We start from the raw sequence: 9,386 nt of genomic DNA, 5'->3' as shown, positions 1-9,386 counted from the left end.
TGGCAGAGCAGGCCCCCGTGGTACGCTGGTCCTTCACTGGCCTCCTCTGGCAGGACGCGGCAAATGACCGTGCCCCCACACCGGGACGTTACGCCTCCCACGTCTGGGCTGGTCATTCCGCCTCGCTGCCCCATCGAGGGTGCGTCTGTGGTTCGCTTGACCCTGCTGGTTCAGTTCTTGGGAGCTTGGTTAGAACTTCCCAACCTGTCCCGCTGAGTTGCGAGAACCATCAGGCTCGGCTATGCGATTCAGTTCGCACGGTCTCCTCCCCGCTACTGGGGAGTCTGCTACACCATGGTCGGTGGCAATGCCCCTGTCATGCGTGCGGAGGTCGCCACCCTACTGGCGAAGGGTGCGATCCCTCCAGCCGAAATGAAGTCCGGCTTCTACAGCCCCTACTTCATTGTACCCAAGAAAACCGGTGGGTTACGGCCAATCCTGGACCTGCGTGTCTTGAACCGATCCCTTCACAGGCTTCTGTTCAAGATGTTGACAGCGAAACGCATTTTCTAATGCGTTCGTCCGTTGGATAGGTTTGCAGCGATCGACCTGAAGGACGCCTACTTTCATGTCTCCATTCTTCCTCGACACAGACCATTTCTACGGTTTGCTTTCGAGGGGCAGGCATATCAGTACACGGTTCTCCCATTCGGGTTAGCCCTGTCCCCTCGCGTCTTCACGAAAGTCGTCGAGGCAGCCCTTGTGCCACTCCGGCAACACGGGGTTCACATGCTGAACTATCTCGACGACTGGCTGATTCTAGCTCACTCTCGAGACCAGGTTTGCGAACATGTCCCTGTGGCACCTCCGGCACCTCGCCCGTCTGGGCCTTCGGGTCAAATGGGAAAAGAGCAAACTCTCCCCTGTGTAGAGGATCTCTTTTCTCGGTATGGAAATTTACCTGGTCGCCATGTGCGTGCAGCTTACAAGCGAGAGAGTGTGCGCAGTCACTGCTGACTTGCCTGAGACAGTTCGAGGGCAAGAGTGCGGTTCCACTGAAGTTATTTCAGAGGCTCCTGGGGCATATGGCGTCCGCAGCGGCAGCTACGCCACTCGGACTGCTTAATTTGAGACCGCTTTAGCACTAACCGAGTCCCAATGTGGGCATGGCAACCAGGCACACTCTAAGTACCAGTTACTCCGGCCTGCCATCAGACCTTCACCCAGTGGATGAACCTCAGCTTTCTACGGGCCAGAGTGCCTAAGGGAGCATCCGTTGTTGTGTCAACAGATGCCTCCACCATGGGCTGGGGTGCCATGTGCAATGGACATGCTGCCGCGGGCTCCTGGACAGGACCCCAGCGCCTTTGGCATGTCAATTGCCTCGAGTTTCTGGCGGTACGTTTGGCTCTGCACCTCTTCCGTGCGTTGCTCAAGGACCAACACATACTAGTCCGCTCAGACAATACCGCGACAGTAGCGTACATCAACCGACAAGGTGTTCTACACTCCCGCCGTATGTCGCAACTCGCCCGCCACCTCCTCCTATGGAGTCAGAAGCATCTGAGGTCGCTTCGAGCCATTCACATCCTGCGAGAGCTGAAGTGTCGGGTGCAGCCGACGAGCTCTCATGGTTTCAGCCACTTCCTAGGGAATGGAGACTCTATCCCCAGACGGTTCAGCTGATTTGTGAACAGTTTGGCGACGCACAGGTAGATCTGTTTGCCTCCCCAGACTCTTCCCATTGCAGCCTGTTTTATTCCATGACCGAGGGGACCCTCGGCACGGATGCACTGGCGCACAGCTGGCCGTGGGGCCTCCGCAAGTATGCGTTTCCCCCAGTGAGCCGTCTTCTCAGGTAGGACGAGGAGCAGGTCCTTTTGTTTACGCCTCATTGGCCCAACGGACTTGATACTCCGAAATCATGCTCCTCGCGACAGCACCTCCCTGGCCAATTCCTCTGAGGAAGAACCTCCTTTCTCAGAGACGGGGCACCCTCTGGCACCCACCTCCAGTGGTGGCTACCATCACTTCTGCTACAGCCTTGTCCATGAGACACGCCTATGTGTTGAAGTGGAATCTCTTCGTCACCTGGTGCTCTTCTCGCCGAGAAGACCCCAGAAAATGCACGATCAGTGTCGTGCTTTCCTTCCTGCAAGATGGGTTGGAGTGAAGGCTGTCTCCCTCCACCCTCAAAGTGTATGTTGCCGCTATCACCGCACATCACAATGCAGTTGAAGGTAAGTCTTTGGGGAAGCATGACCTGGTCGTCAGGTTCCTTAGAGGAGCGAGGAGACTAAATCCTCCTCGCTCTCCTCTTGTACCCTCTTGGGACCTCGCAGTGGTGCTATCTGCCCTGCAGAGAGCTTCATTTGAGCCATTGCAGTCAGTGGAGCTTAAGTTCCTGCCCATGAAGACCGCTCCTGACCGCTTTCGCCTCCATTAAGAGGGTAGGAGATCTGCAGGCATTTTCGGTTGATGAAGTGTGCCTGGAATTTGGGCCGGCTAACTCTCACGTGATCCTGAAACCCCGGCCTGGATACATGCCTAAGGTTCCACTCCGTTCAGAGATCAGTTGGTGAACCTGCAAGTGCTGGTGCTTACGTTGACAGAACGCAGTGTTTCAGGACCTCAGACCAGCTCTTTGTCTGTTATGGTAGGAAGCTGAAGGGAAAGGCTCTCTTACCAGACGCAGGGCTGACCATGCCCCCTTGGTGTGAAGGCTCACTCCACCTTTAGCGCATGGTGCCTCACTTACAGACATCTGCAGAGCTGCAGGCTGGGCGACACCCAACACATTTGCGAGATTCTATAATCTCAGAGTGGAGCCAGTGTCCTCCCATGTACTCGCCCCCAGTGGCTGGTAATAGGACCCGCTAGGTGCCATCGCTTGCTGCGCCATTCCACCCCACGGACTAGACACGTGCGCTATTTCACTCAAATGAGTTCTTCCTTCCAAGACCCTGAGTTCCTCCTACACTGATAATGCCGTCACCAGAGTGCTGCCCGGTTGCTCAGCCCTCGTGATTGACTAGGTGTTCCATGTGCATGGCTCCCCCGTTCCCACATGTGTATTTCCACGGTAAGTCTCCTTCGAGCTCGTGTTTTCCCTCTCTCTCTCAAATTTAAACATTCTACCCTGCGGGCTGGATACCTCTGAGTCTTCCATATACTGTACATCCTGTACACAGGTCATATGTGTAGTTTAAGTCCTCCTTACAGGTATACATTGTGGTACATGTTCCTCCTGGGATATGTTATCCAGTGTACCTTGGTTTTCTTTCGTTAAGCCTAGCCCTTCGTCCGTGCTAGTCTCACGAAAGGGAGCTCTGTCTTGCGCAGGGCACTGTCTTAAAATGGTTTGTTTGGATTCAGTCTTTCTAAACCACCTCCTCTGCTCTAATTGGTCAGTTGATCTGTGAGATGTGATTGGTCCACAGTGATCGTCGGAAATGAAACACCCATTACCATATCTGAATTTCAGCTCCAGAGGCTCCCTCAGCTTTTGTATACACAGTGGTTTTATAATGTCTGTCGTACAGTATCAGTTCAAGCCCGAGTCCTTTGGAAGTGAAGTGGATTCGCAGCACAGAAAACAGCATCTTCTCGACATGTCGACAACACAAACCAAACTCTTCTAGACCTCAGCTACAACTACAGTGTTTAAAGGCTGGTCAAAGTAGACGTTTGCAGGCTGCCAATGAAAAACAGGCTGGCATTATGCAAATTTTCTACAAACCTACATGGTTTGTGCAAGAAGTGAGACTGGAATTACTGACGACTTGTTTTTCAGCAGTTCAGAATCTATCCTTTTTTTTAGAAACACCTTTATTTATCGTGCACTTTGATCTTTAAAACTGCTGACCTTTTACATTCACAAACAGCTATACAGGCATGAAAGCAAGGTAACATTTGAAAAAAGCATAATATGGGCACTTTACTTTAGAAAAAAGTTGACATCAGCAATACAATGGTAAAATCATGTGTTTATTTTGTAAAAGCTGTACAGTGAACTCAGCTCCATGAATGTCAGCATCATGCATGACTCTACAAGCTGACCCCAGCTAAGCAAACTCCAGCGAATCTCTGACATCTGCTCCATCTATCCGCCTGCCCCTCTCATTCCCTCTGCGCCTCGTATCAAATTATGCCACTCGTCCAGTTTCTGCCCTGGTTTTCACTCCCCATTGCCTCACGCTGGTCTCGGTACATCTGCCACCTGTTTACACAGCTTCCCACGCCCTGTCCCATTATTACCAGACTTTCAGTGCACCCCTAGCGGTCCCTAAGTGAGTGCACCACAGCATTGCTTCTCGCTGAAACATTTCTTGTAGACAGGCACTATCACATTTCCACTGCGGGCACCTTTATATATTTAGACCCATGTAATAACTGCCCTCCTATCCTGCCAATACAGTTGAAACCTTTATGCAGGAAGTTAAAGGAGCTCTTTTTGAGATAATTCATTATATATGTTTATTTGCAGTCCAACATGTCATCAATAAAAATACAAATTCATTCTTTATATCAAATGAAGACTTTAAAATATTAGTACAATGATAAATTATATGAAAGCATTTGACTTTGTTTTGCAAGCACACTGTGTGATATTTAACATACAGCTACTGTACACTCATTCATGTTTTGTTAGTGTTTAGTTAAGTCTTGGCCCAGTGGTATCAAACTTTATACTGACAACTGCCTGGATGCATGAATCTGTTTGTTTGTCTTTTGTTTTGTTCCTCTTTCTTTGTCTTTTACAACATGCATTCATATGAAAGACATTCTTGGATTCATTCCTACAAATATTTGTGCATTGTTGATTTGGTTCATGCTGCTAATTGGCTGGGTTGTCGCGATTTGTTTCATCCTTCAAGCAGATACTGCTTGTCTTGACATTTAATTTTTTACAATTGATTCGGTTTAGGCCATGTCCACACTAATACATTTTAGTTTGGAAATGCATCTTTTTCTCTCCGTTTGAGACACTGTTTTTAGCAACGAAAACAAAGCTTTTTGAAAACGTGGGTACATTTGAAAACGCTATTTTCGCATTGTGTGGACGGGGGTATTTAAAATGATGATGTAAGTTTAGTCATATTGAACCCATAGATATTCATGTTTACACAGGTATTGTGCCTGTTATGTGCTATTCACTTTCACACAGTTGCTAAAATATGTTACTTTGCACACTCTTCATATCACAGTCCTGCAAAGATGACAGAAAATTTACTCGCATTTACTGTCCTGCGGAAAAACATGAGAACAGTTGCGTTTTCTTTTAGACCAAACATAATGGTGACTGAGTGCGACTTGGACGCATCAGTTAATGGTGAGATATTTTGCTAAATAAAATGACTGTCAAATGAAAATGAAAAATTTTATGAGGGGTTTACGCATGTGCTGTAAGATGAATTTAGCATTTTCCGACGTTTCAGTGTGGATGAGAAACTTTTGGAAAACGTTAGTGTGGTCGGAGAGCGTTTTGAAACGAAAACTAAATCTATCCAGATTAATGTAGTCATACAGTATAGCTTTAGATTGATGTTGTGTCTAATATGTAGTTACACTAACATAGTGTCAATAAGATTTTTAAATTAATACTTTTATTCAGCAAGGAGGCATTACATTTATTTACACTGACAACGTTTATGTTAAAGATTTCTATTTCAAATAAATGCTGTTCTCTGAATAACAATAACAAAAAAAAAATATATATAAATTGGAATAACTATCTGCACACCCCAGAACTAATACTTGAAACATCATTTTATTTTGATTTTATTATGCCACTTTTTTTTTTTTTTTTTGCAAAAAAACGTTTCAGATCTGTTCAATTGTGAGGCAATCTCCTGTTAATGCCTACTTCAGGTAACTCCAGTTAACTCCAAACTGTTGAACAGTAGTGCAGACATCTCACCCTGCAAAAATTAAATTCAGGGAGGTAGCAATGCCCTAATTCATGTGACGAAACAAAACGGAAGGGTCTCAATGAAATCCGAATGCAAGTGATCACAGGAGACACATTTGAAATGCATGATAATACCAGATGTAAACGACAGGGGTTTAGCCAACAGATGGGCCTGACAGGCAGGTCCGCCAACTATGATGATATGGCCCCCTAGTTATTGTGCAAATATTATATTTATTAAAGAATAAAATAAATAAAATGTGTTTTTGTATAATGCTTGAGTTTGATTGACATCTTTGTTAGGCAATTAGGTGTTATCCAGGCTGTACGTCTCAGGCATTTTGCACCTGTTCGTGTTTTATAATTCAGTTATAATTTGCAGTTGTGTGTAAGAAAATGTTAGAAAAACAGCAGTGATGTTTAAGCAAAATTCTATTAAAAAATACTTTTAAAAATTTGCATTGACATGGAAGAGATTCCGTCCTTCAGCCCGCAGGTAACAGCAACACTTTTCAATTCCAAGCCCAGGAGTCTTCGGCTCATTGTGTAACAGGTAAGCCATTTTGTTTTGAAAATCAGATCTTTTTTTGTATGTGGATGGGTTGTAGCCAGGGCTTATAACTAACTTTTTGGCCGATGATTTAAGAAAATTTACCAGCCTAAATATTTTTTACCAGCCATGAAAAATAGATTAATCCTTATTAAAGTTACAAAGTTATTCAGAGAAGTGAGTGATTATGTATTTTGTTATTTGATTAACATTAAAAACACAGACAGCATCAGGAATATTAGGCTGCTGTCACTTTAAGACCTGCACGGATCCAATATACTAATAGCCTACACATTTCTCAACTGTTTATGTTAACTTATGCTATAACAGACCATATTTACGAGGATACTTGCCAAAATGGGCCTTTTGACATAATTTTGTTTATGTCTGTTAAAGTGCAAGAATATGTGAAAGAGAGCTCACTTCAGTATTCGTGTGCTGTTTGAGACGTGGCTTTCTGGGCGCACGCTTCAGTAACGAGTAAAGAATTGAGTTCCCTTTCCCCTTTTTTTCAAGGCTTAAGCCGCGTGCATCCACCGAAATTACCCGGAACAATTTGTCCCAGGAACTTTTTTACCAGGAACTTTTTTCCCCCCAGACCTGTTGCTAGCCGCGTTTCCACCGTGATCTAAAGCACCGTGAAGATTAGGCAAATTAGTCCAGTGATGTAGGACTGCGCGCAACTTTACAGTTCCCACTGGATTTCATCCTCTGAATTTAAGCTTAATAAAGCCTGAACCTTGTCGTTGGTCCATAACAAAGTAAGCTTTCTGCACAAAATATGATATCATAGTAATATAACAATTATATAATAAGTATATAATGATAGTTTACATTGGCTTCATAAGTTAATTAAAAACATAAAAAGAAAAACACACCTGATGCGCATTCTTTGTTCTTCATTTTCTATAAGCAGGAGTTAACAAACCTTGCTGTATTTTCGTGTAATCCATTAAAAGGTGGTACACCGCCATCTTGCTCCGACGAAACTGACTTGAACACACCTCACGTCATAAACACGACTTCCCACCTCGTATGTATGAACTTCCCAGGAGGACTTGAACGCACCATGTAATGCTGCGTGGAGTCAACCAATCAAAATGTGGCATGAACTCAACCAATCAGCATGTTCAGCGCCCAAGTCCCACCCCTGAAAGTTCCTGAACTTTGAAAAAGTACTAGCCTACTAGAGCAGGGAGTTTCGGAGGGGGAAATATTTACCCGGAACTTCATTTAGACCCTGGTTCCTGCGGTGTAAACACATTGAGTACCAGCCCAAAGTTCCTAGTTCCTGGGGAAAGTTCTTGCGGTGGAAACGCGGCTTTACACTTTCGTGATGCGCAGTTCTGGCGCATCAAATGTCCTGAACGTCTTTCAAGTTTGTTCACATTCATGTTCTTACAAAGCTGCATTGTTAGAATTCATAAAAATGTTACCGGCCAACTGGCGATTGACACGGTTTCATATGCTCACCAACACCGATATTTACTCGCATTTGGCTCTTGGCGAGTGTTAATTTTAGGCCCTGGTTGTAGCTATTCTAGGTGCTGTTGTTTGTCGATGTTGTATGACTTAATTCACAATTGATTAAGTTCACGTCTGTGTTTTGTATAATTGAACAGACGTGAGAGATTCTTTCTACACAGTTTTGTTCTAACTTTTTAGTTAAGAATATGTAATCTGCAACAGTATTTATTGCTTGGGCCAGTCATAAATAAATTTAAGTTATGCTGACATTGCATGCTTTTTCCCTACACACTTACGAACATGTTTGTGACGAAGACGTGGTAGTTTTACTGTACATGTGTTCTACTACGGTTATTTCAATAAAAAGAAAAAAAAAATATTGAAATGACCTGAATATTAAATCTGTTAGTTTGCTTTTGGCTATATGAATACGTAGGATTGGAAAGTGAAGGACCCTACATGAAAGTGCCAGCTCACTTTGGCCCAGGCATAATTGCTCATTATGAGGCTCAACTGTAATGCGTCTTGGCTGACCACTTGTGATCGGATCACCGAAAACACATCTCAGGGCTTTTCTCTCATTCGCTCTCTGCCATCAGGGAACAGCTATCAATATGTGGGAGACTCCCAGAACTTCTGGGAGAGTGTATAATGTTTCCTTTGCTTATTTACATGTACTTTTATGTTAAGTGTGTAAAAGTGCTTACCTATAAAGTGAATTAACAACTGCATGCTTGTCATGTGATGTCAACATGGCGGTGCTCATATTGGGGCGGCCTGCTTCATGTAGAAAACATGAAAACAAATGTCTGGGGCAAGATTCTTCATTTAAATCATAAAACAAAGCACCACCTTTGATTGTATGCACACAATTTTATGTAGAATATGATAGGAAAATATTTTTGTATCTGAATCATATTCCAGATGAGCATTAACCCTCAAAACAAGAAAACACAGTCTATTATGCCTGCCTGCTTTCAACCGCGGTCTGCCTTCAAAGCTCACGTCTCACTCTCGCTGTCAGCCAATCGGATTGTGCCATGTTGGGACCGATGAACCAATCGCAGCCCACAGCGAGGAGGAAAACTTGTCTCGAATGATTCTCAGGGTGTAAATTGTTGCGTGTCGCGATGGGAGAAATAAAAGTGGGAAGTGATGAACAATAGAGCGGGCTGTTTCCGGGAGGCGCCAGAATTCCCGAACAACTTTCATGCTCTTTGCATACCGATAGTCTTCCAAGCACACAGCTCATTGTTGCCGCACACAGCCCGTTCAGTTCACACCAGCTGCAGGCTTTGTGTCAAATGAGAGTTTTAGGCGAGATCGCCGAAGAGGGAGAATCAAACAGCCGGCGTCCTGTTGTCAAATGATTTGCATACGGACTTCCGCCCCCTGAATTTAGTTTCTGCATCAACTAACGTTAGCAAAGGCAGAGTGGGCAGACCTGAGCCCTCATTTCAGGCGCAGTCTTGCGGACTTGACATTTAAACTCGGTTTAATATTGGACATGAACGGCAC

Source organism: Squalius cephalus, assembly GCF_949319135.1.
Source record: "Squalius cephalus genome assembly, chromosome: 3".
Lineage (NCBI taxonomy): Eukaryota > Metazoa > Chordata > Actinopteri > Cypriniformes > Leuciscidae > Squalius > Squalius cephalus.
This window is presented reverse-complemented; position numbering follows the sequence as displayed.